Here is a 27,076-nt window from a genome sequence, read left to right as displayed (position 1 = left end):
CCTTAAATGTATATGCAATAATAGTAATTTACAGACATTTAAAGAACTTCCTTTGTATTTAATGCTCTGGCAGTGGAATCCAGCAAACAGGGCACTGGATTGGTACTAGGAAATCTGGGTTTTATTCCTGGCTTGCCACTAACCTGCTATATGACCTAGGGCAAGTCACTTCTTCCCTCAATGCTCCAATTTCCCATCTGTAAAATGGAGATAATATTTACCTTCCTTTCCAATTTATGGATTAAATGCTCCACATACAAGCAAGGTATTATTACTATTATAAAGCCATTTCAGAATGAATGGTGCATATGTCAGCAGAGATTATTTTACAATGCTCTGGTTGGCATATAATAACATTGTAAGCACTTATCTTTTGTTTTGGAAATTAGTCTCTGTTTAAAACATTTCTATTCTCCTGAAGGCTTGTCAGCTGAACATCATTTAAAAAAAAATTCTTTACCAAAACTCTGAAACTAACTTTATAGCTAAAATATTTTCTTTCTAGTGGACTTTCTATAGGAATCTGATATCTTCATTAACAAAAATAGGTTATCTTACAGAAGTTCTCTTTCTGGAAAGGGAATCTAGCAGCTTGTATCATTAGCTGATTAAAGAAGATCTTAACTGAAAACCATCACCAAATACATGGACTGATTCAATTAATTAATAACTAGCTCAAAATCAGTGCTGTTTACTTTTTACGTTGAACACAAGTTCCCATTTAACAGAGGGCCATCTTGTTGTTCCTTTTTCAAGAAACACAATAAGATTCCATTCAGGAATAAAGATTACTTTTGTTTCAAAAGCATTCTTTCTTGCAGTCAATGGAGTTAGGTGGGAGAGAAACCTGTGTGAGATATGAATTGGTCTCATTGTGTCAGGGATGAGGGCCTGCAGCTGCACCTCTCCAGTTGCCAGGCAGCCAATAAATGCAGTGGGCTACAGCAGAACTACCTGATTAGCTGTGGTAGTTAGGTGGCTTGCTTTTAAGCCCAGTAGCTAGAGTAGATCACTAGCAGCTGAGTGTTCATGCTTGTCTCTTTCCTGTTGTCCTGGGGTTGCCTTATTCTGAGCTCATCTGCTGTCCCGCTTATATCTAGCCTTGTTCTAGAACCAGCTCTACTCCTGCCTTTCTTGACTCCAGGTAATCTGGTTCTGACCCTTGGCTCTGATTCCTGGCTTTGACTCTGTCTCAAGCCTTAGCCGTGGTATTGGGAGTCTAACTCTGAGTCTTACTTCTGCCCTGACCACTAGGTCAGACTGTCTACAGTCTGATCTCCTGATACATTAACCCAAATATCTCTTTAATTTTCTATTGACTGCTTTTGAATGGAATATATTATATTAATATAGATTGAAAATTGAACCATAAAATCCATTAAGTGACTTCATTTAACTATATACTTAAAACTTTCTCAGATGTATTTACATGGGAGAACAGGAAGGTGAGTAACAAAGCTACAACAACTCAACAAACAATGTTCCTTGAGCTATTCAATCAGCCTCCCTACCCTCCCATCCCTTTATGACCATGTAGAGAAATTAGTTGAGGGCTAACTTTGTCACCCTTAATCTCAATACAAAATGACTTTTTTGGGATGAAAGGTAGTAAATTAATCCCATACATCCATTGCTCTGGTTCTGGTAGAGCTGTGAGTCTAATGCACAAACTTACTAATGCTACAATTGTCTCCAATTAGAAGTCTGTTTACTTAGCCAGATATAGGCTTATTGCTTAATTTCTCACAGGTGACCTAGGAGCTGGAAGGGAGGGGGAAGAAAAGGGGGAATTAAGATTGCACAATGCAAAGAAGCAAAAATGGGTGCAAAGTTTGAGAAGGTTGAGGGAGTTTATGATGATCACCTCCCCACTTTCTTATTCATTTATTTTTAAAATTAGAAATACAACTCTTGTCTAGGCTGGGAAACTTGGATTATTAGAGCACTAATGAAATGATGACACCACAAGAAACAATAAAGTAAAAATTCAGGGCTGGATTTTGACCTGGCTGGTGTAACAGCACAGTGTGGTCACCCCCTTGCAGCAACTATAAGTGTTTTGTGAGTAGCAGTGCAGGGAGGAAAGCAGCCTTCCTGGGACTGCAACCCCCACGTGCCCTGCCAGTGCACATGTACAGGAGTTGGTGGGCAAAGAAGTGGGTAGCACCTTGGCTCTGCAGTCTCCAAAGCACCAGCTAGCATAGGTGTGCTAGCATGTCAGAGAGAGTACACTATGCTAGGTATAGATCTTGAAACAAGTTGGGTCTAGGAAGGCAGAGCATTACTCTTTTCCAGTTCGCTCTAGTAATGTGCTGCCCTGTGCTTGAGTTCCAAGCAATAAAGAGAGAGCCAAAGCACTTTTTAGTTGGATTGTTTGGCGTCTACTTTTGTTTGCTTTTAAATTAACATCTTCTGTATCTGCTATTAACAATTAATGAACATTGTGGATAGCACAGGCTTTAACCAGCCACATCAGGGTGTTGACTTCTTAATGTCAGAGTTCACAACAACATTCCTGAGACTTCCCAGAGATCCTCCAGAAAAAAGTGAAGACTAAAGCTGATGTTCCTGATAGTTCTAAGGTGGAAAAACAAACTAATCCTGACTTTCCCCACACAGACAGTGAGGTTTCTGGTAAAAATAATTTTAAAAAAAGGATGTAAGTGCATGATCCCCATACCTTTTTAAAAGTCCTCTTCAGAACATCTTTAAGAACAAAAGTGAGTTAGAAAGACTGTAACTGTTAATTACCTAGGGATATCTTCAGGCAGGCAAATCTATTGATTAAGTATTAGGAGTGAAGTATAAATTTAATTACAGGCACATAAAAACCTAGATAAAGGGGTACTCATGTTGTACTTGATGAACATTCGCTTGTGGTTTTTTAAAACCACAATTAGACTTGGCACCCTTGTTCGCAATCTCATCAAGAATTCAAGTCTGGTGGCCCTTCCCATGAAGCCTTGTGGAACATGAGAAAGTTAGTGTGCGTAAGCTTGCACCTGTCCACTAGAACAAATAGATTGCAAGGCTGTCAGTTCATCACCTTCCACAAGCATTAAATTCACCTTAAATCAAATGAACATGAATCAAAATATAATATAATAAACAAATGGCCCAGGAACAGTGTAACAGCTAAGATGCTTCAAGCTGTTGAGAAAAATAACTTGTACAAAATGACTTGGCCATATTAATCCCTGTGTTATCAGTCATCCGGTTTTCTAAGCATTGAAGTTCACCCTGTTATCTGGAAGATCAATTAAAATAATGCTTGAAACAGCTCTCCAATGGTAACCCATTGGGATCAGCATACTACACAGTAGCCATGACTGTTGTAAAGGTACCCATGTTTTCCACAGGTATTTCCCTCAGCATTTTTTTTTTTTTGGAGACCTTCAGCTGCAGAAGGCCCTGTCACTTTGGGTAATCATTTTCCCAGCTAAAATATGTAGTGGGTTGGGAGGAACCGAATGTCTGTGAGTTCCAAATTTCCATCTACTGTTCTCAAATGAAATACAAATGTGAACAGGAGGAGGTCTGCTGTTTAAATATACAAGTGTTGCTTCACATTTAAAAGAGGGCTCCTCTTCAGATGTCTTTATTGGCTTTCCTTCACCTTCTGCATCTAATTTAAATGCCTAGTGTCTGATTCGTTGTTGCTCTATGGCCTCTTTTGTACTGGTGCAGGGGGTCTGTAGATTGAGTGCAGAGTGAAAGCAGAACAGGTACATATTGGAGGTGGGCTGAGGGAGGGAGAGAGTAGGAACTGGTGTAACTGGGCTGGTGATTTGGTAACCCTGCAGTGGCCAGAGGGACCATTGAAGTAGGGATATAATTTAGAGTTCTGGATCTTGGAAGCCCCTGAATAAGATAAACTGCCTCTCCTCTGTGCCAGTACAGTGATGAATCTGCCCCTAATTCTTGCATTCTAGACCCTGCACAGATTTGCTCCTGCTTATTTCTCCTTTCTTTTTTACTTTTGCTAGAGGTATGTCTACACTACAGCTGCTACAACAGCATGGCTACAAATGTAGAGACACCCTACATCTACCTAAGGGCTGTTTGTGGTCAATGTAGTTATTTTGCCTCTCTGAGGGGTTATAGCTAGGCTGCCAGAAGAAGCCTGATGATGTAGCTGCAGATACACTTGGAGTTAGATTGACCTAACCATGGCACTCAGGACATGAAATTTTTCACAGCTCTGAGCAACATAGCCAGGTCGATATAATTTTAAAGTATTGACCAAGCCTATAACCTCACTATTTAGATTGTAAATGCCTCAGGGAAGGAGCCTTGTTTTTCAACTTGTCCACAAAGTGCCTCCTATGCTTTAGATTCTGTATAAATAATCAGTGGAGACATTTTATTGTTGTTAAATAAGCCCAGATGGGTCTTTTTTACCAGTTCAGAAAAGATTAATTAATTCCTCTGCTCTCTCCTATTTGCAGAACTCCTGTTCATTTTCTGGTTGCTGTTGGAACCAGAAGTTAACATGCTGAGATATAGTGAGAAAAAGCTTATCCTTAAAAGATTTACAGATCTAAGGGGAAGACTCTGGTGTTCACAGACTGAGCTATTGTAGGGGGTTTGTGTGTGGGTGCAACACCCAACAGTTGTTCCCTTAGGGTATTCTACCTGCAGATTGCTAAGGTAGAAAGGCCCAGTTCCAAGGAAACACACTTAGGAGTGGCATTTACTACTACCCTTTAAGAGGCATGGGCCTCTAGAAAAATCTTCTCAAACCTTTTGATCTTATTGTCACTTCCTCTGATGTTTCTCTGCCCAATATTAATCAGTGTAACTTGCTTATACAAAACTTTCATGCAGGAGTGATCAGCTAAGTGCTTATTCCAGTAAGGACTCTGTTTTTAGCATAGTGTGAATGAAGATACTATTCAGTGCAAGTAAGAGCAGCAGAATTTGGCCCCAATAACATTTGGGAAGTGCTAAGCAATGCAAGGTGGTGGTAAAGCCAGCCACTGCAGGGGTGGGAGTAAAGGTTCTCTTTGTTGTACCTTTCATTAAAAGTGCTTTGGCTTTGTTTAGGTTATGAGAGTTGTGAATCTAATCTGTTATGCTGTTATCCATGCATACAGTTATGTCTCCTTATTAGTAGATATGTAAAATATATCACAAAAGATGTAATATAAAATATAATTAACCATCTCTATTTGTATTCTGATTAAAATACCCCTACAAGTTAGGGAGTCAGTGTCTTATAATGTACATCTTATATGACTTGTTCCTGCTTCAATTTTTTCAGTCTCTAGACATATGGATGAAGCAATCCAAGATCTTTCATCAGGTCAGATGACTGCAATCAGTAGCCTGTAATTTTTCAAATTCTTAACTTTGAAAGCTTTCTTGAAACTTTCAGGGTAAGCACAGGATCATTTTTAGCAGTGAACATGGTCTGATAAAAGAGAAATTCTGAGTAAGGGTGAGAGCAGTTTAGTGCTTCAGAGATGTACATCTTACTTTGTGTTTCAGAAGGTTTTCAGTTCTTTTAGTGAAAGCGTTTTTATCTGGATTAAAAACCTCTGGTAGCATTCACTTACATGCATGGATTGGCTCTTCAGCAGTATGAAATGTGATTTAAAAAGAGGTTCTGCTTCAAGAACAGCTCTTGAACTTGGGCCAATCTGCTCCTACTGGCAAATCAGAGTATGGTGGGGTGCACATGTGTCTTTTCTGCTTCTTTAAGGTCTCCCTGAGTTAGGGGAGGGGGGGATAACCATGAAAACTACAGCTGCTAAGATTATGGAAGAACTAGCTGTTGTAGAATTTATCAGTATTGCCCAATCTGGCAGACAGTGTAGCACGTGGTTATGGAGACCTTCATTTGAGGCAAAGTAAGGTACCATAGAGCTTGTTGCAAAGGTTTATTTGACGGGAACAAATTGACATAAAGCATATGGGTACAGCTCAGAAGAAACTGCTTTTTAAAAAAAAAAAGTTCTTATTTAGAGCAGGTTACCCTGACCCTAAGATCCCTGAAATCTAACCTCTACTCTTCAATTCTCTGGATCCCTTTTAAAAAATGTAAAAGGACTGTAGTAAAATGAACTTCCCTTCAGGAGATTAAAACTAATTCCACTCCCCCCAAAACTCCATGTGTCATTTAAGGTCTATCCATCTTAACTTACAGATCTTCTGACCCTCTGGGCCAGTCTTTTTTTGCCTACCCTCTCCCCATACCCACACATCTGGGAAATGTTGATGTAGATCTTCATAATATATATCCTCTTCTTTCTTACATGTTTTGATAAGTGCTGAAACAGTTAACACTGTTAAAACATCAATTATTGGCATGAGTTAGCACCCATTGAAATCAACATGGCAGTTCACACTTCAGAGCTATTGTTTCAGGCTCTGCAAATTCAGGAAGATGTCTCTGCACTTGTTATGCTGGCTTTGCATTTTGAAGGTTTTCTTTGCAATTGTAAAAAATATTTCATTTATTTAAAAATGGGATTCTGGGAAACAATTGAAGTCTATCCCTGCAGTGAGTCTTTTGTGCCTTCCTTGGTAAGCATGACATATGTTAACAAACACTACCTTTACTATGAATGTTATTTTTTGGTAAATTGAAGTGGTTTATTTGTGAAAGTCCTTGAACTCGTCTTTTGATGTCTGTTTTGAAATCTTGCCCAGATTCCTACCTCTGCTTCAGAAATGAGCCTGGAGCCCAGTCCAAACAAACTAAAGGTGATCTAGCAAATGGTCTTACATGTAGTGCTTTAGAAATGGACAAACCTTAGATAGGTTTGGAGGTCCTTTTGGTTTCAATTGTGTAGTATCAGGTCTTGTATTTCACAGTAGCTTTCAGCTTGGGCAAATCATTGATCTGGAACTTCTTTACATTGGATCCCTTTTCAGGATTGATGACCTCTTCATTTATTGGGATGGTAGAACAGCTGATCTCCCTGAAAGATATTGAAATCTCACCTGAGATTTGCTTGCTTTTGTCATAAATTAAAAATTAATTGATGCTACATGCACTTTTATTTCAGGTGCCTGGAGTTCTTCAGGCTCCCATAGTCCATCATAATGTACACTGTACCCCATGCCCTGTCTCCACTCTTCTGCAAAGCAGATTGGAGATGTGTAGGACCCATGGGCATCATTCGAATGCTCAGCAGCCTGACTCAGATTGGTCACATATGAAGTGCTGGCACAGGCCAAACCATTGTCCTTAAAGTGGTGTCAAATGCATAGCTGGCAGATTGCTTTTCTGATGCCTTGGCTATTGCTGGCCCATTGTGTTGAAATCATTGGATTTCAGACTGGTGTAATCAAGGCTGGCCAGCAGCTCTGCCATACAGTACACAAGTCTAAGGGAGACATGATGTAATATTCTTTCTGAACACACTCTCCTAAAGTTACACTGATAAGGAGGGAGCAGACGTCAGCTATGTGTCTCACATAGACAGGGACGTGCACAGGAATAAAACTTTGGCCACATTAGGAAGGGCACTTTCTGTGCCCCCTGCTATCACTGGAGCTGGCTCTCGCTCTCCTCCAACCCCCACCATGGCCCAGAGGAGCTGTTATCTCCTGCCCTGACCTGGGGAAGGAGGAGCTCGTTCTCCTCGCCCCAGAGGAATTCTGTGCCTCTGCTGATTGGGGGGCCCATCTCCCTGCGTGACCCCCTTATGCATGCCCCTGCACATACTCATAGACTTTAAAGCCAGAAGGGACCATCATGATCCTCTAGTCGGATCTCCTGAACATTGCAGGCCACAGAACCTCACCCACCCACTCCTATAATAGACCTCTACCCTCTGGCTGGATTACTGAAGTCCTCAAATCATGATTTAAAGACTTCAAATTACAGAGAATTCACCATTTACACTAGTTTATACCTTCAAGTGATCCAGGCCTCACAGGAAGGTGAAAAAATCCCAGGGTCTCTGACCGAGGGATGAATATTCCTTCTGGACCCCAAATATGGTGATCAGTTAGACAGGAGCATCAGGGCAAGGCCCAGCAACCAGACACCTGGGAAAGAATTCTCTGTAGTAACTCAGAGTCTTCTCATCTACTATCCCATCACTGGACATTGGAGATATTGGCTAATTGGTTCCTTTCAGCTTAGGGTGACCATCAGCTCAATTGTTACTTACTGTAGGTGCATTTTATGCCAACAGGTTAAGTCCAATAGTAACTCATTGATTTCAGTGGTGTAGGATTTAGTCTGTAGAGAGTTTTTTGTTTTTTGTTTGTTTCAGACAGCCTTCACATAAACCTTAACTTCAAGCAGGTAAGAGGGTAATTAAAAGAACTGGGCAAATATTTGTTGCTCTGTTTAACTGGGTGCAGAACTTTTTACCAGCAGGGGTATTGCAAGTTTTCAAAGGAGTCTATGAAAATCCAGTCTATATCAAGAAACACTTCACTAGGGCACATAGCCAGAAGAAGAGGCCCAAGGCTAATGATATTGCCTATATCATAGCTGTGTTGAGGCCTCAGTAAGAGCCAGGTGAGGGCATCACTCTCTTGCTATCTCACAAAAACAATCTGTGGAGGGAGAGTTAAATCACTCTAAGCAAATAGCATTGGGTAGGGAAAATTGCACGTGAACTTTCAGAACATCACTTCAGTCCGTTCCCTCTCAAATTAACGTATTGAATGGTCTACCCACGGCCCTGATCCTGCAACCCCATCATTCAAACAAATCTCTGCACCTGTGCAGAGTTCCATTGGCTACTCTGTGGCACGTGAGAATGCAGGAATCTGCCTCTGTCAATTCTCTCTCTCAGGTGTGGTGTCCAAGATGGCAATATAAGCTGCAACTGTGAGCACACCTATCTTTATTTTTGTTTATTTAGATATAAATAACTAAAAATGCCTGAAGCCTCTAGGTGCCTTAACACACCATTAAAATACAATTAAATCTCAGCACTATTAATCAGTTCAACAGGCAATGAGCTAGCCACAAAAAACCCCTTTCCACCCCTGCCTCCTTATAGAAAGCATACCCTTTTTTTAATAAAATTATTAGACAAGTACAGGGAAGAAAATATATTACAGGGTGCAAATGACCTGTGGATTGACAGGTGTATTGTACAGTAGCTGGGTTGCATGAATTCCTCCTATCCCAGAACGTTGTTATGCTCTCATGACTCCCAATCATAGAACTAAAAGCAATTCTCTAAACACATCTAACCAATATTGTAGCCTTCTGGTTTCATTCCTAATGCAGATGTCATTCATCACCAGGAATATTGCCTCCGGGGGACTATGAATAAATGGAAATGCCAGCACAAATTCAATCAGGGCTCTTCTTGAGCCTATCTCTTCTGAATCATATTTCTTGATGAATATTTCAATCAATTAGCTGGCAGTTTATTTTGTCCACATTTTTCACAAACTCTGAGTTTATAGCTCGTTACTCAGACAAAACACATCTGTCAGCAAAGCCTAACCAAATTACCCTAATTCAAAGCTACTGTAGGTCTCTGGTATTCAGTAACTATTTAATTGCAGCCTTTACCCCTGCTTCTACTTTCGGACGATCATTAACTAAACAGGCTGGAATCCTGATAGCCTTCGGATACCAAGGATGTTGGGGCATTCTCAGAGTGAGGCAGAGACCATGGGGGACATGGTAGGGCAGAGCTTCACACCATCTGATCCGTTACTGGCATAAGGTCTCTGAGACCCGTAAATTAGAGCTGCTCCTCTGCATCTGTAACACGTGCTGGGACCTGGTGACTCAGGAAGGGGAAGAGCAGAGCGGCAGGAGATGTTTTTGGGGCAGGAACTGATCATGAGGCCTTGTCACACTTTCACTGACTCGGACCCTCTCCTTGATTGCCTGTTTATCCTCCCTTTAACTCCTCTGCCCTGAAATGATACACCGTGTGGGCAAGGTGGAAGGAAGGCACTTTTGGTTTGGATAAAGAGGTTTCAGAGGGACTGCAGGAGGAAATAAAAGTAGCAAGATGTTAGGGAGATCCTGGTGCTCCATAGTCTTGCACGTTGTGATGCTTACACTTTTTTGCACAGTGAGTGTAAAACACTACTAAACTAGAAGGGGAGCATTTTACACTCACTCCTCACAATGATTAGACAGGTGTGAGCACCTCGGTCATTAACATACCCCAGAAAGTTCATAAGTCATTTGACTCATTTGGTTTCTAATAAAGACATTGGGTTTGATTCTCTACTCTGAGCATGGGAGGGCTGGTAGGGAAGGAGAGAGACCCAGGGAGTCTGCAGCAGCTCCCTGTTCCTGAGTCACCAGGTCCCAGCACGAGTTACAGATGCAGAGGAGCAGCTCTAATTTATGGGTCTCAGAGACCTTATGCCAGTAACAGATCAGATGGTGTGAAGCTCTGCCCTACCATGCCCCCTATGGTCTCTGCCTCACTCTGAGAATGCCCCAACATCCTTGGTATCCTAAGGCTATCAGGATTCCAGCCTGTTTAGTTAATGATCTCCAGAAGTGTGTTGGCAATGGTGGTTGAGGTATTCTAGACTATTAACAGCTGAGTAGTGGTTATGATTGCACTTCAGCAAAGTAGCTGATCATTTTTTCTGAGCTTTTTCTCAGGTTATGTCTTAACTCCTCTTAATTCTGCGGTGATCTAGACTGGACTTACTTCTCTTGAGGCAGACTAGCTTCAGCAAGAGCAGCTACACTGAGAAATAACGCTCAGATTGTTGGGTCCACATTGATGTGGCAGTCACTTGTGTGTGGCACTCAGACTTCTGGGGTCCTATCCCATAGTCCTTTGGGCTGCGGTTAGAGGAGCCACTCTGTGAATTCCTTCCCAGTGAACTGCGTGAGAACTTGACTGTTCTTATGGGGCCCATGGGTTCAGGGGAATTGTGGGAAGGCATTGGAGAACAACTAGCTTTTGAATGGTGCTAGCCTGCACCCATGCTACAGAATAGTCGTGTAAGCAGCCGATGAGTTGTGATAATTTATGTTAGCCTATGCCGCCTCAAGAAAAGGGTCTTTTTGTGTATGGGATTCAAGTTTAGTATGTTGATATAACACCCAAGTTATAACTCAAGTAAGCTTTGCAGTGAAGATACGCCCTCAGGGTGTATTATTGTTATACACCCTATTGTCATTTCTATATCCATTGTCTGGTAATCAGTTGCAGTTTGGTTAATTTTGTGAACAATACATGCAGTGTGTCTGTATTCTCATAAGCCTGTGCTCCTTGTTTCTCCTTGCAGCTTGGAGTATTGTTTCTTCCTCATTGCAGTGATTCTGAAGATAGTCTGTAAAGCGGTCCAACTAGGCATAGGTGGAAAAAAGCAATTAGTTTCAAAATCTTTAGATGGTGGGAGGATTGAATTTCAATTAAGGAGGGGTTCTTGTTAAAATACACTGCCTGACACATCCAACTACATGAATGTATCCATGTAATTCAGGTCTGCTTGCTGTTGCATCATCCCAAAGTCCTGCTTCAAAAGGAAGCACTTTAACTAGCAACATGAAAATATCAGACAAGATGCCTCAGTCTTCTGAAACTTTCATTTTCATAATGGCCAAGAAAATTACATCATTCAAGATGTTGTCAACCATCACTTTAAAGACTTTTGTTTGTCCATTATGGGTCTTTGTTTTTTGGGGACCACAATCTGTGGCCTCAAATAATGGGTTATGCCCAAGACCCCAGTCTTCAAACCCTGCCAGACCTGCCATTGGTATTTTCTCCACAGTGACAGATACTTAAGTTACCTTTGCTTCTTGGGAGAGACTCATATCCCCTCCAAATGTAAGATCTGCTCAGGATTTAAAAGTAGATCTAAAAAATGGAGGGAGGAAAGGCTAAAATTCTTGTTGATGGAGTTCCCAGACACCCACAGCGCCTGAGTCACCCCCTCCGTCCCTATACATCAGATTCAGTTGCTCAGAGATCTCTGGCAACTGTTACTGATGCTGAGGTGAGCAAAAACCTTGGGAACCCCTCAGAACCACCCAGACACAGTGGTGCTGGAACAATTTTTATAGTGGGGGTACTGAAAGCAGAAACCAAGTGTGGGTTGTTGTTACTACTTCAAGCCAGGGGGAGCGACAGCACTCTTAGTTCCAGCACCCAAGCCCAGATAACAAAAAAGAAGAGGTCCCATTTCACAGAATGGGATAAGAGAAGGAGAAAGACCCCCTCTCTATTTGGATCTTGGGAGAACTCGTATCCCGACGAGGCTACTGCTGAGGCCCGTCTCCTCTGGTACCACGCTGTGTACTGAGAAGCTGTCTGGTAAACAACACACAATGACACTGAAGTTGGCACTGGAACCAGCCAAGGGCTTGGAAGTGAAACCAAAATCACTGTCAGTATTGCCAACAGAGAAGGGCGCACAATCAGTACATCGGGTGATACTGGACATATAACTTCTGAGGGTCATTATCTGGAGTCCCTGGTACCATCCAGACTCCTTTTTCCACAAGGAGATACTCCTCACAAGTACCTATTCTACCTTGTGGAATTGATCTGTCCTACCATCTACAATGGTGACTCGTTCTCTGGTACTAATGAAGTCATCGACTTCACTCAAACTCATTGAGCATAATGAAGGGAGCTTCCAATCTGCACCAGGATCATCTGGTACTGTCTCATCAGCCAACCAAGGATCCTCTCTGGCCTCCAGTATCTACACGACCACCAGTATTAGCACCACTTGCCCCTCCAATGTGCACGGAGGATGGTATCTCATCTAATTCTGAGATGTCCATACAAGGCTCATCTACTTTCCCATTCTAGCCTTCCTCCCTTGAGATATACCCTGAGGAATATACCCTTCCTCCCTGCAGGACACACACCCAGCAAACCTGGCAAGGACAACTATGGGGTCCTACCCACTTCTATAATGTCCTGCCACCGTGGGCTTATTGCAATCAGTGGTCCCCTTCTAGTGTTCCATCTCATAAGAAGATGTGCCAAATGCAACAACTGCCATCCTTGGATGCTGCTCCACAGGGTAAACTTTTGCAGAAGGGCTAGAGCCAGTGAAGGGATAAGAAATAGCACCCTCCAACAAATCCTTCTTGCCACATGAGGCTATTACATCTCCCCAACCATCTTATGACAATGACTTCAATACCTGATAGAATGAATAGCCGAGTTCTTGCAAGTTCCATTAAAGGAGATACAAGAACCTCAACATTCCTTGTTGGATATCCTGCATAGTCTCCTCAGGTCATCCTCCACCTTGTCCATCAATAATGCTCTACTGGCCCTAGTGCATACAGTATGGCAGACTTCAATCACCATACCACCTATGTGTAAACAGGAGGACAAAAATTACTATATTCCACACAGAGGATCAGAATGTTTTCCTTTCCCTTCCCTTCCCTCCCCACTCCCCTCCCTTCCCCCCCCCCACCCCCCACACCTAACTCCCTGGTGGCTGAGGTGGTCAATGAATGAAAGAGGCAACACTGATCACATTTTATACCATCCAACAAGGAGCTGAAATAGTCTAGGCCATGAGCTACTCCTCAGCCTCTCTGCAGTTCAGAGTAGCCAATTACCAAGCCCAAATAAAATTTTACAAGCTATTCAAAACTTTTATCTTTTATTGAATACCTGCCACAGGACCAGCGGGAACAACTTGCCTGAACTTCTGTTGCAAGGATTTGAATCTCCAAGGTTTCTCTCCAGGCCTTCTCTATGCCATCATACAGCTGCATGCTTCATGACTACTGCAGTAGTCATGCTCCAAACTTCTTGGCTGCAGTCCTCTGGCCCGGGGGGGGTTCAAAACACCACTGAGGACCTCCCTTTCGAGGGTCCCAAGTTGCCATGGATGGGTCCCTTCATTCACTTAAAGACTTCCAACAGCACTATGATCTGTGTTCATTTCTACACCTGTAATATACAGAAAACACTGTACATCAGTTAGAGTCCTATGGCACCTTAAAGACTAACAAATTTATTTGGGCATAAGCTTTTGTGGGCAGAAACCCACTTCATCGGATCAGATCAGATATCTCAGTGGTTTCACCCAGTGCACTACTCATCCATGAGCCCCGCAGAATCTCCCAGAAAGAAGCCTAGATTCACTAAGAAAAGACTGTTGCCTACAGTGACTTCCCAGTCAGTAACATCCTCAGAACAACAGTTCTGACCTGTTGGTTGAGAGTCACAAACTATCTCCCACTCTGGATCCTATGCTGTACCTATCCCTCTCCGCTCCTGTGGGTTTCGCATTTTCTGCGTTCCTCAGAGCTTATCTTGGACAGAAAATTTCTGGAGGTGATTTCTACAGGTTATTCCAACCTTCTCAGCTCCTTTCTGCCCCTTCTCCCTCCCTCCACATCCTTCTTCAGGGACCCTTCTCATAAGGGTCTCCTGAGGCAGGAGGTACTAACCCTCTTAAAACTGGGAGCATCGAATCAGTTCCACTGGACTTAATTGGGAAAGAGTTTTTTATTCCTGGTATTTCCTGGTCCCAAATTAAAATGGGGGATAATCCAATTCTGGACCTCAGGACTTTGAACACCTTCATCCACACTCAGGGGTTCAGAATGGTAACCCTAGCAACAAATAATTCCCTCTCTGGATCTGGAGATAGCATTGTCTCCCTTGACCTTCGGTGTACTTATTTTCATAGAGCCATGCTCCCCTCACACAGATGTTTTACCACTTCTTGTGATGGCAGGGACCACTGCCAGTATCCTGTCCTGCACTTCAGCCTCTCCACCTACCCAAGCATCTTTACCAAAGTCTTTCTAGCCATCACAACCTATCTTCACCAAATGGGAATAATCATCTTTCCCTACCTGGACAACGGGCTTCTGACAGGCTGCTCATTTCTTGATATACGAACAGTAACCAGCAATACTTTATTCTATTCTGCTCCATGGGCCTTTCCCTTACCACAGATAAGTCTCACTCACACCCACTCAATGCAATAAACTTCATTGAAGCTGCTCTGGACTCCTCCATTGTCAAAGCATACTTCCCAAAGACAGGTCTGTCACAATGCCCGGCCTCGTTTTAACAATATGCCAGAGCCTACAAACCACAATAAGGCCTGCTTGTAACTCCTGGGCCATGTGGCTGCCTGTACCTTTGTGACACATAGCAAGACTGCACTCCCAGTGTCTTCAAGGTTGTTTGAGAACCATCTACTTCCCTAACAAACAACATACCCAAGCTGGTGTGTATATCTCAGAGGGTCCTTGATTCTCTAAATGGATGGAAAGATCCATAAAAGCTATGTGTGGGAATTCTGTTCTTGCAGCCATCACCACAGGCCCCCTCACTGACAGGACGAGGCACGTGCTTTCAGGACTTCACAGCTCAGGGCAAAAGGACCCTTCAGAAGGGGTCATAGTACATGAACATAGTAGATCTCAGAGCAGTTTATGCTTGACAGCACTTCCTACACCACATCAGGGACCATCCAGCCAGAATAATACTGGACAACAAAGAAGCATTGTATTGTATCAGTTAACACGGAGCAAGATCCCTGTCCTTATACATCGAATCCACGAGACTATGGAACTGGTGCATATCGCATGATAAACTGCCACTATCTGTATATCTACCAAGAGTGCAGAACACAGTGGAGACTCCCTTGCAATCATTTCTGCATCAGTCATGAGTGGGAGCCAAACAACAAAGTACTTTGAAGGGTCATCTGGAGACAGACCTCTTTGTACTGCCATCAATGTGAAGTGTAAATGATTCTGTTTGAGGCAAGACCACAGCCATAACTTGACAGAAGATGCCCTATTCATCTCTTGACCTTGCATATTGCTATTGTTTAGGACCTCAAGCAGTAAAGGTGTGAGGGAACAAACAAGTTGAAAAAGGGATAGCCATCCTCATAGCACCATAGTGTCTGAGATGAGTTGTGATTCCCAGGGCGTGTGTCATAACAGCCTCTCTACCTTTTGCTGACAATGGATAGCCTCACTCAGGAGTTGGGATCCATTATCCACCCCAATCTCTTGGCACTTCACTTAAAGATCTGCCTACTAGTTGGCTGTCTGGTATAGAACAAGATTTGCCCTCCTGAGGTACAAACAGTACTGCTTAATAGTAGAAAACCCACTGCATGGAAAACCTACCTGCAGAATTGGAAATGTTTCCAGGCTTGGTGTAGCCACTTATCTATATCTCCTCTTGAGGCCTGTCTGACACATTCCCAATTACCCGCTAAATTTAAAAACCACAAGATTATCACTGAGTTCAGTCATGGTACACCTGGCTGTCATCACAGCTTTTCAATCCCCCCACCGATCCAATTGAAGGCTCAGTCTTCACTCACCCAACCACTGAGGCTTATTAATGGCCTGATCAACGTCTTTTCCTCCTGTCAAAGAACCTATTCCACCATGGGACATCAATTTTAATCCTTAATGGGCTGTGGAAACCCCCCATTTGAACCCTGGGAAACTGTTCCCTCTTTTATTTTTTCCTGAAGGCATCATTCCTCAAACAATCACTTCAGCCAGAAGGATGGGAGAGTTAGAAGACTGTGGACGGAAGGTGAGCCCTCAGGGCATCTAACATGACCAAATAATGCTATGTCCACACCCTTACTTCCTCCCTAAAGTGAGTGTGGTTTTTTTAATAGAGTTCCATTTTAATCATGAAATTCACCTGTGTCCATGTGCGTCCCAAGCCTCACTCTTTTTGAAGTGAGCCTCCATACAATGAACGTAAGGAGGACTCTACCTTTTACCTAAAAGTCCTTTAGGACTTTCCTTAGGTATTTCATTTTGATCACAGAACAAATGAGTGGGCATCCAATTTCCACCAAAGACTGCCCAAATGAGTTTCAGGTTGCATCTTAACCTGCTATGAAGCTTCAGGGACTCGTCCCCCACCAAGGTCAATTTCCCATTCCACCAAGGCTCAGTCTACTGATGTGGCCTTACTGCAAAGCACTTCTGTCTCAGACATCTGCAGACAGCTACGTGGTCTTAGTGCAGAGAGAATGTGTAGACTATGTTATTGTGCTTGCTTCCAGGGCAAATGTGGCTTTCAGTGATTCTGGTCTGTGGTCCATACTGAATCTGCCTCAATGGCACTCACCTTTGTAGTTGGTGTCTTGCTAGGAAATCTCCTGAAGTGAGCACCCATAGGGACACTACTTGAAGAAGAAGAGGTTACTTGCTTTGTGCAGTAATTGGAGTTCTTTGAGATGTATGTCCCAATGGATGTTCCACTACAAGCCCTCCTTTGCCTCTACCTCAGTCTTCTTGCTAGACTTTCATGGTTGAGAAAGACCTGGAGCAGCTGCAGGTCTGTCCCTCCCATATACTCCCATATTGGAGCATGAGGATATCTAGGGCACAGGCATGGACCGGTGGATGCTGCTGATGAAATTCTCTGATCAACTGTACATGGGCATAGGCACGTCCTGAGGTGGAGAACCACATGGGGGACAGCTTATACAGTAAATGGAGTTATTTTGAGCTAAGTAAACTCTCCTTACTTCTGCTAGAGTTGGATCAGTCCAACGTTCTTCTTTACAATTTCTGTGAACAATTAAATGTAGATGCACTGTACTGTGGTGTGTATTACTTTGAAAATAAGTTATCAAATTCCCTTTCTTCAGTTTAAAACAGTTTCTTTTTCTAACACCTGCAGAATGTGTCAACTAAATAGGGATGTGATATGCTCCAATGCACAAAATAAATATATTCATTAAAACACTTAATCAAAAAATAGCAGCAATGAAGAAGGGATAGTTCAGCTGCCTGGTGCCAAGTTCATCATGTACTCTAGCAGCTCAGATTAGGTCCAATGGATTAAAAGGTCATCTAAAACTAGTTTGCTATTCAGTGAAAAATAAGTATAAACTGTAATATCCACGTAAACATTTACCACAATGCTGATTCTCATGCTCTGTAATCAGCCCTAAAGTACTGATTGGGGGAGGGGGTGGAAACATGCTTTTCAAAAATAACAACTACTTCTAAAGCTCTGTGAGCTATCTGCTGGTAGGTGACAAATGTGATCTGAGTAGCAGGAGTGAATCATTCAAGTAGAATGGGCATCATTCACATTATTAAAAGTTAATTGTGTCACTTGGGTATCAGTTCTTGGGACAGGCAAATACTATGGACCTCAAAGACCAGTTGCCTATCTGAGGTCTATCTCAGTCTTTTGGGCCCAAGTGGATATTCTGACTGAAAACTTAATGTAGTCATGAAGTGCTAGTGAGACTGTAATTTCATCATCTTATTTAAAGGAAGACACTTAAGAAGTTGGGAAGAATAAGGAAAACCAAAGACCTTTTTATCTTTTTTAAAAAACAGTTGTATGAATGATGCACTGCTTTCAGTATGGTTTCGCAACACTGACTTCTGTGCTAAGCAGAAAGGGCCTCAGGATCTTAAAGAAGAGTTCCAACATACTCCATTGGAAAGAAAAAAGAATGCCATCTCTTGCATTGAACATGATGCATTTAGTGATCAAAAATTCAACCACGTAGTAAATATTAACTAGTTACAAACTTGATTTTTTTTAAAACTAACCTGTAATCAAGCAAGATTCTCTGAGCTTTCATTGTGTGACTTTAAAATGGTGGCAATGCCCTCCATTTTATCTTTTATTTTATCCATTTTATTTATATGTAGCATGAGGTCTTTTCTGAATGGGAAATGAGTGTCATACAATAAAATGCAAATAGTGGCATGGTAGCATATGCATTTGAAACACTGAAGACCATTATAGTGTATTTCATTTATTGTGCTCATAATACATTTTTGACCAATAAGAAAGTTCAGAGGAAAAAAGATTATATGCATAATGTATGTTAAAGCTGTGTGTAGATTGGACAGGAAGGATGTACAGTTGTGCAGTGGCTGCAGTTGTATTAGAACTGCAATTGGATTTTTGTTTTTCCCTAAATCAACATTTAAAAAAAAAAAAAAAAGATAAGCACTAGGCAACTGCTTAAATTTTGTCTTTTTCTTTTAAATTCTCCTAAATTTAAACTTCATGACTTTACTTTCCTCTATAGCTGGCTCTTACAGGCTACTTCAGTAGCTCTCATTGGCACAAAGGCAACATCCTACAGAGTTTGGCAGATACTGGAATCGGTGATCAAACCAGAACCCCTTAAAATCTTGGGTGTTCAGTTAAAATAGGATCTGATCCCAAACCATTTGCAAAATCAGAGCCCTGACCAATGAAGGTTTTCAAAAGATAAGGAAAAAACTCATTCGTCCATTTGTATTACCCCAGCTATCTCCAATATCACTATACCTATCGCCCAATGACACTCAGCCCTTCATTAGCAAATGCGTTCTCAAGAGATTTCAAGCATTTCATGGTTTCTGCTGTGTCAGATACCCTGAGATAGGAACTTGTTGCTCTATTTCAGCACTTCCCTTGGAAGGAATCTGGCAGAGCAGATTGATGATACCGCAAAATGTTACCTGAACTTTTCAAACCTGCCGAAGTGTTTGATTTTGAGTTTTATTTTGTCAGAATTCAATTGCTCATCCCTGGTGAGGTTGTCATTTATAACACACCACATTTTCAGAATATCAGAACTCATTTGTTGCCAATCTCAGCACCTGTTTATATCATTTTCTTTTATTTACTCAGAAGCATGAAGATCTCTCCTAAACCCCAAAAAACCAGGGAATCAACCATGTTTGGTAGTGCCATCATAGTGGAAGTTTCTGATCTGGTACCTATATATTTTGTGTAAGATAGTCACCGAAACTTAAGCACACGCATCTATGTGTAACCTAACCTGGCTAACCTAGTGAGGAGGGCTTTAAACTAGTTTCGACGGGGGACGGGGACCTAAGCCTGAAAGGTAAGTGGGGAAGAGGGACACCACAAGGAAGCAGAAGGAGGAGGGTGCAGCAGGGAAGGCCTCCCGATTCATACTGTGAAAGTAGGCCAATCGGCTACTTATCTCAAGTGCCTGTACACAAATGCAAGAAGCCTGGGAAACAAGCAGGAGGAACTGGAAGTCCTGGCACAGTCAAGAAACTACGACATGATTGGAATAACGGAGACTTGGTGGAATAACTCTCACGATTGGAGCACTGTCATGGATGGGTATAAACTGTTCAGGAAGGACAGGCAGGGGCGAAAGGGGGGAGGAGTTGCACTGTATGTAAGAGAGCACTATGACTGCTCTGAGCTCCAGTATGAAACTGGAGATAAGTCAGTTGAGTGTCTCTGGGTTAAGCTTAGAAGCAAGAACAATAAGCGTGATGTCGTGGTGGATGTCTGTTACAGACCACCAGACCAGGAGGATGAGGTAGATGAGGCTTTCTTTACTCAACTAGGGAAAGTTTCCAGTTCACAGGACCTGATTCTAATGGGGGACTTCAATCACCCTGACATCTGCTGGAAGAGCAATACAGCAGAGCACAAACAATCCAGGAAGTTTTTGGAGAGGGTCACGGACAATTTCCTGGTGCAAGTGCTGGAGCAACCAACTAGGGGCCATGCTTCTCTTGACCTGCTGCTCACAAACAGGGAAGATTTGGTAGGGGAAGTAGAAGTGGGTGGCAACCTAGGCAGCAGTGACCATGAGATGGTCGAGTTCAGGATCCTGACAAAAGGAAGAAAGGAGAACAGCAGGATACGGACCATGGACTTCAGAAAAGCGGTCTTTGACTCCCTCAGGGAACTGATGGGCAGGATTCCCTGGGAGGCTAATATGAGGGGGAAAGGAACCCAAGAGAGCTGGTTGTATTTTAAAGAGACCTTATTGAGGCCACAGGAGCAAACCATCCCAATGTGCAGAAAGAATAGCAAATATGGTAGGCGTCCAGCTTGGCTTAATAAAGATGTCCTTGGCGAACTTAAACGCAAAACAGAAGCTTACAAGAAGTGGAAGCTTGGTCAGATGACTAGAGAGGATTATAAAAACACTGCTCGAACGTGCAGGAATGAAATCAGGAAGGCCAAAGCACAATTGGAGTTGTAGCTAGCAAGGGACGTGAAGGGGAACAAGAAGGGTTTCTACAGGCATGTTGCCAACAAGAGGAAGATTCGGGAAAGTGTGGGCCCCTTAGAGAATGAGGGAGGCGACCTAGTGACGGAGGATGTGGAGAAAGCTGAGGTACTCAATGCTTTTTTTGCCTCTGTCTTCACAGACAAGATCAGCTCCCAGACTGCTGTACTGGGTGGCACAGAATGGGAAGGAGGCGAACATCCCGCAGTGCTGAAGGAATGGGTCCAAGACTATTTAGAAGGCTTAGACATACACAAGTCCATGGGGCCGGATGCAATGCACCTGAGGGTGCTGAGGGAGTTGGCTGAGGTGATTTCAGAGCCATTGGCTATTATCTTTGAAAGCTCGTGGCAACAGGGGGAGGTCCCTGAGGACTGGAAAAAAGGAAATATAGTGCCCATCTTCAAAAAAGGGAGGAAAGAGGATCCAGGGAACTACAGACCGGTCAGCCTCACTTCAATCCCTGGAAAAATCATGGAGCAGGTCCTTAAGGAATCCATTTTAAGGCACTTGGAAGAGAGGAAGGTGATCAGGAACAGTCAACACGGATTCACCAAAGGAAAGTCATGCCTGACCAACCTGATTGCTTTCTATGATGAGGTGACTGGCTCTGTGGATGTAGGGAAAGCGGTGGATGTGATATACCTTGACTTTAGCAAAGCTTTTGATACTGTCTCTCACAGTATTCTTATCAGCAAGTTAAAGAAGTATGGGTTGGATGAATGGACTATAAAATGGATAGAGAACTGGCTAGAGCATAGGGCTCAATGAGTAGTGATCAATGGCTCCATGTCTAGCTGGCAACCGGTCACAAGCGGAGTTCCCCAGGGGTCGGTCCTGGGGCCGGTTTTGTTCAACATCTTTATTAATGATCTGGAGGATGGGGTAGATTGCACCCTCAGCAAGTTTGCGGACGACACTAAGCTGGGGGGAGTGGTAGATACCCTGCAAGGTAGGGATAGGATACAGAGTGACCTAAACAAACTGGAGGATTGGGCCAAAAGAAATCTAATGAGGTTCAACAAAGAAAAGTGCAGAGTCCTCCACTTAGGAAGGAAGAATCCCATGCACAGCGATAGACTGGGGACCGACGAGCTGGGCAGCAGCTCTGCAGAAAAGAACCCGGGGGTAACAGTGAATAAAAAGCTGGATATGAGTCAGCAGTGTGCCCTGGTTGTCAATAAGCCTAATAGCATATTGGTCTGCATTAGGAGGGGCATTGCCAGCAGGTCACGGGAAGTGATTATTCCCCTCTATTCGGCATTGGTGAGGCCTCATTTGGAGTACTGTGTCCAGTCCTGGGCCCCCCACTACAAAAAGGATGTGGACAAGTTGGAGAGAGTCCAGCGGAGGGCAACAAAAATGATTAGGGGGCTGCAGCACAGGACTTATGAGGAGAGGCTGAGGGAACTGGGCTTGTTTAGTCTGCAAAAGAGAAGAATGAGGGGGATTTGATAGCGGCCTTTAACTACCTGAAAGGGGGTTCCAGGGAGGATGGGGCTAGGCTGTTCTCGGTGGTGGCAGATGACAGAACAAGGAGCAACGGTCTCAAGTTGCAGGGCGGGAGGTCTAGGTTGGACATTAGGAAAAAGTTTTTCACTAGGAGAATGGTGAAGCACTGGAATGGGTTACCTAAGGAGGTGGTGGAATCTCCATCCTTAGAGGTTTTTAAGCTGAGGCTTGACAAAGCCCTGGCTGGGATGATATAGATGAGGTTAGTCCTGCTTTGAGCAGGGGGTTGGACTAGATGACCTCCTGAGGTCCCTTCCAACTCTAATATTCTATGATTCTATGTGGCTTTGATTTTTTTTTTTTTTTTTTTAAAGAAGTGGCATAAAATGGCTTCTTGAAATGATTTGAGCTATGTGGTGTTTTTGTCTGGCAGGCTTATATTTCCCTCCCCTTTTTACCCCCCTCCCCTGACCCCCCCGCATTTCCATCCCCTGTGGAGGTATGTTTTTTGTTTTATGTCTGCTGTGTCCCTAAGGATATATCCTAGCTAGGAGCTAAAACATTTTCCTTCTTGAAATGGGACGTCGGTTAACTAATCCTTTGATGCTATGTCTGCTTCTGATTGTGTCAGCCACATACTATGTCATCTAGCCAAGTTTATTAGTCAAGGTTGTTCTTGCTGTTATTTTTAAAGACTTTAAGGTTGCATTAAAGTAGTAGTTCACAGATATTATTGAAAAACTTAGGCAAATGTAAGATCTTTTTAAATGTTCCAAGGTCTTTGTAAAGATTTTGCTACAGGAAGGAAGAAATGAGGGAGGGAGAAAGATTCCAAGATTTTTACTTTGTGAGGTTTTTTTCTATTTTTTATCAGTGTATATTAGGCCACAAAATATAACTTCCTGTAGAGACTACACATGATGGGTTTTTGAGCCAGATAAATTGACTCCGCAGTAAACTTATAAGAACTTGCACTAAGTGAGGACTTTGTACAACAAAAGATTCTCCATTCTTAGTTCAGCCACTCAGTGTTTTGGGGCATCTAGTTGCTTATGGACAGATTGCATTGTGTTAGGATTTCTTTTTCCATTTCCAAATAAGGAGTGTGGCTTTCCTGCCTGTTTTCAGCTGCATTTTTTATTACTAGATTTCTTGTGGCGATTCATCATTCTTATCTTAAATATCTCTTTACCTTTTTCTTCCTTAGATAACATGGTTATAAAGGTGAAGACAAATAGAGAAAGACTTTGCCAAATTTCAAATCCATTCAAAGACTGTGGTTTTGCAGTTTTGTCAGTGCAATGAAAACGCTGGAAGGTTTACATTCTCTTGTGAGAGAGAAACTAACTCTCACCTGTTTTACCTATCACACGACTGTCCTTTTAATCCTACTCTTTGACCTGCACAATCCGTTTCCTGATCGCTTATTTGTCTTCAACCAACAAGGAGCACCTGCATCTGTTTTCAGCTTTTAAACCCCCGCATGCATTGGTTTTGTCAATAACAGCAGGACTAATGTTGACTGAGAGGGCCAAATTCATTCTTGGCATAATTCCACTAACTCATTGGAGTTATCCCAGCAGAGAATTTAGCCCAAAGTTATTTAAAGGGCATTTACTGACGCTAGAAGGGCTGGTAGTTTTTGGCGGAAGTAGTCCAGCTATGTCCTGAGTATGTTATCAACTGCAGGATAATGCGGGGTGCTCTGCTAGATAACCCAACCTTCATTAACTAGCATTACATTTTCTTTGTATCTGCCTTGACAAGACCTTCTGTACAATATAAATCCCAAGGCCTGGTATGTCCTCTTTTTTTAAAGCATGGAGAGTTTGTATTAAGCAACTAAATTTATTTTTATTACATAAAAACACAACACCCAACAGTAACCAGATCCTCTTACTGGCCACAGTCCCAATTCTTGCTTTCCGAGATGGAGGATGACCATTGATCTCTGCAGCCAGAACCACATCCTTTCATAACAGCAGCACCTGTTCCACACATTGTATAATATTTATGTTAGAGAGGAGGAATGTGGAGGTCACTCATGGGCATTTTTCCTCCATGAAAACTGCTTTTCTCTTTCCTCCATTGTGCAGGAAAATGCCACCTAATATTTTACCTTTCTTGAATCCTCTGAAAACGGGAAGCTTCACCGGTGGTTTGACTCTATTTACCAAGCTCTTTTTTGGGGTGACAGTCACTCTTAGGTGATATGACTGTCCGTAGATAATCCAGATGATCAACTTTTGTGAACTACAGGTTGAAAAGCAGCTGGAGCAAAAGAAACGTAATGAAAAGAGCACTACAGCATCAGTCCTACCGGGTAAGAGAATAGTGAAACTTGCCAACTGTGTTGATGATTAACAAGCTCTGCGAACCTTTTGTTTCTGTTTCAGTACTTCTTTTTTATTTTATTTTATTTTATTTTTTTTTTTAAATAAGTAGAAAAAATTTGTTGCAGCTGTCCCTGTAATGAGTGTTTCTGGGAGGCATATACCTTTTTTTCTTCTGTGGGGGTTTGATCATCTCTGGTACTGAAACTTTTAAATAAGCAACCAAGCAGGTCCAAGACTAGGCGGCACAGGGGAAAAGGCACTGTATTGGTTTCCATAAAATACAAAGAATAATAGGTCTTTCAAAAAGAAATGCGACAATATCCAGGGTACAATCTGGATTGTTGAATAGCAGTGTCCTCTATGGTGGGCTTTAATAGGGTCCTTAGTAAAATGATGACTGTAGAAGTGAAGAGAAACTATAATCAAGACCATCTCTTCCAAAGCAATTTTAAGCACATTCCTTGCTAAAAGGATAAAAGAAACTTAGAAAGAGAGAGAAAGAAGAGCAGGGCTTATACCCAAAATACTTTAGCTGGGATTATTTCTTTAAAAAATGGTAGAGAGGGTTGCCTAATGCATCTATATTTTGAAATGAACTATGAACTTTTTTCTTGTTTTTTGTCATATCTTATCAACTTGATGGGAAGACCTAGAGCACAATACATTACCTATCATTTAATAATCTCATTTATACAGTATTGGAAGAAAATTATTATATGAACTATTCTTTCCAAGAAAATATCTACAGCAATAATTCAGAAATCCTCTGTTATCAAAGGTGCCCTTATGCCACAGTTTAACTAAGGTAATTTCATGTTCCTCTTCACGCTTCAGCTCAGGATTGTCTCTTGTTTCAAGTTTCTATTTGATAAACAAAATAGTGTGATTTTTGGATATTTTCTCTTTTTTTCAAAGTGATGCTGATAAGCAGTCACACAAATAAACTAGAAGAACATAGAATGCCATAGTGCCATTTTAACAAGGTTACCTTTCAGAGTAGGATAGCTTCTAATTTTAAAAGTATTCACCATGACACACTAAGCAATGAAAAGAGATAAAGATTTGAAAATTTAACACACTTATTCAAAATACAGCATAAACAAAAGATGGGGCCTTGATCTCAGTTGAGGCCACTAATAAGTCCAAACACAAAATTACACTTGCACATGATGGCTTCTTCAAATTTGCAGAAGTATTAAATTATTTATTTTAGAAAAATAAGTTTTTTAGCTCTATAGATTAATTGTGAACTCTGAGTACTAGATGTTTGCTACGCAAGCTATGATGATTTGTGATTGGATAGATAAGCAATGGGGTATTGAAGTGCTTCTGGCACAAATACTCATGGATGTGAATTTAAAATTTCTGCAAATGAGTCACTTTTATATTCACTTTTCATGAATGTTCATATTAATACAACTTGATAGGATGAATGTTCACAGAATCTAAACCTAGATTAAAGGGAGCCTATTTATTTCTAGATTGCCTTTGTATGTGTTTGAGTGTATTGCTTAGCACAATGAGGTCCTAATTTCTGATGAAATTGTTGTTGTGCAATAACAATAATTGGAGTAAATATTTATGGACATTTTAAAGAAATATTTGCCCATCTCTCATTATGCCTACTACATAATTTGTTTCCAACACACCTTATTTGGAAATATAGTGGTTGGCAAGATTTAGTTATACATTTTTTTTCTGTGCACAAAGCCACCATAAACTATGAGTTAAAGCTTATATTTAAGCTTTGACTGCATAACATATTTTGTGCTTCTTATAAGCAACATGTTAAGAAACCAATGAATGAAACGGGACTTGCAAAGACCATCATCCTGATTGCCACTGCCTTTCTTCTTGGCTGTAGGATTTTTGGGTCAAAACTCTAACTAAAATGATCCCTCTCACTGTGATCCTGCAAATACCTGTTGCTTGATAAACAGTAATTTTTCACTTAAAAAACCAAACCAATTCCAGGCGCCTCAGTGGATGATGTGTGTGTATGTGTCACACTGCACCCCCCATGATCACCCTTCTAGCATAATTGTGTAGAGTTTGATGCAAAGTATATCATATAATATGTTTTTGGAATGCTCATGGCATACTGAACACTATCATTATACACATGACATTGCAACAAACATATCACTATGGCTATGAGGCTTCGTTAGGTAATATTCCTAAATATGTGTCTCATGGCCGAGACAGATCTAGGCAAAACTCTACAGAGTCTAAGTTTGCACATGAATAAGGCAGGCATAAAACAAATCCAACTCTTCCAGGAACATAGGACTAGCCTGAGCATCAACAAAGGAACCATGATAAGGGAACGTTCACTGAATCAGGACATGGATGAAGCCATATGTGGACATTGTTTG

At 41.9% G+C, this 27,076-nt stretch overlaps 1 long non-coding RNA gene across 3 annotated transcripts in view; it reads left to right on the top strand.

Annotated features, from left to right (window-relative positions):
• The first annotated feature begins 1,095 nt into the window (after positions 1–1,095).
• LOC137167071 (uncharacterized) overlaps positions 1,096–27,076 on the top strand; it is a 91,897-nt gene continuing 65,916 nt past the window's right edge. For all 3 annotated transcript variants that reach the window (XR_010923968.1, XR_010923969.1, XR_010923967.1), the window contains exons 1-2: positions 1,096–1,144; positions 24,625–24,688. This is a non-coding gene — a long non-coding RNA (uncharacterized lncRNA). The remainder of the gene's footprint in view (positions 1,145–24,624; positions 24,689–27,076) is intronic.

Source organism: Emydura macquarii, unplaced genomic scaffold (genome assembly GCF_026122565.2).
Source record: "Emydura macquarii macquarii isolate MOO-44397 ecotype Brisbane River unplaced genomic scaffold, CSIRO-AGI_Emac_v2 contig_2897, whole genome shotgun sequence".
NCBI lineage: Eukaryota > Metazoa > Chordata > Testudines > Chelidae > Emydura > Emydura macquarii.
Note: the sequence above shows the minus strand (reverse complement) of the source record. Positions and strands in the feature narration are given on the sequence as shown.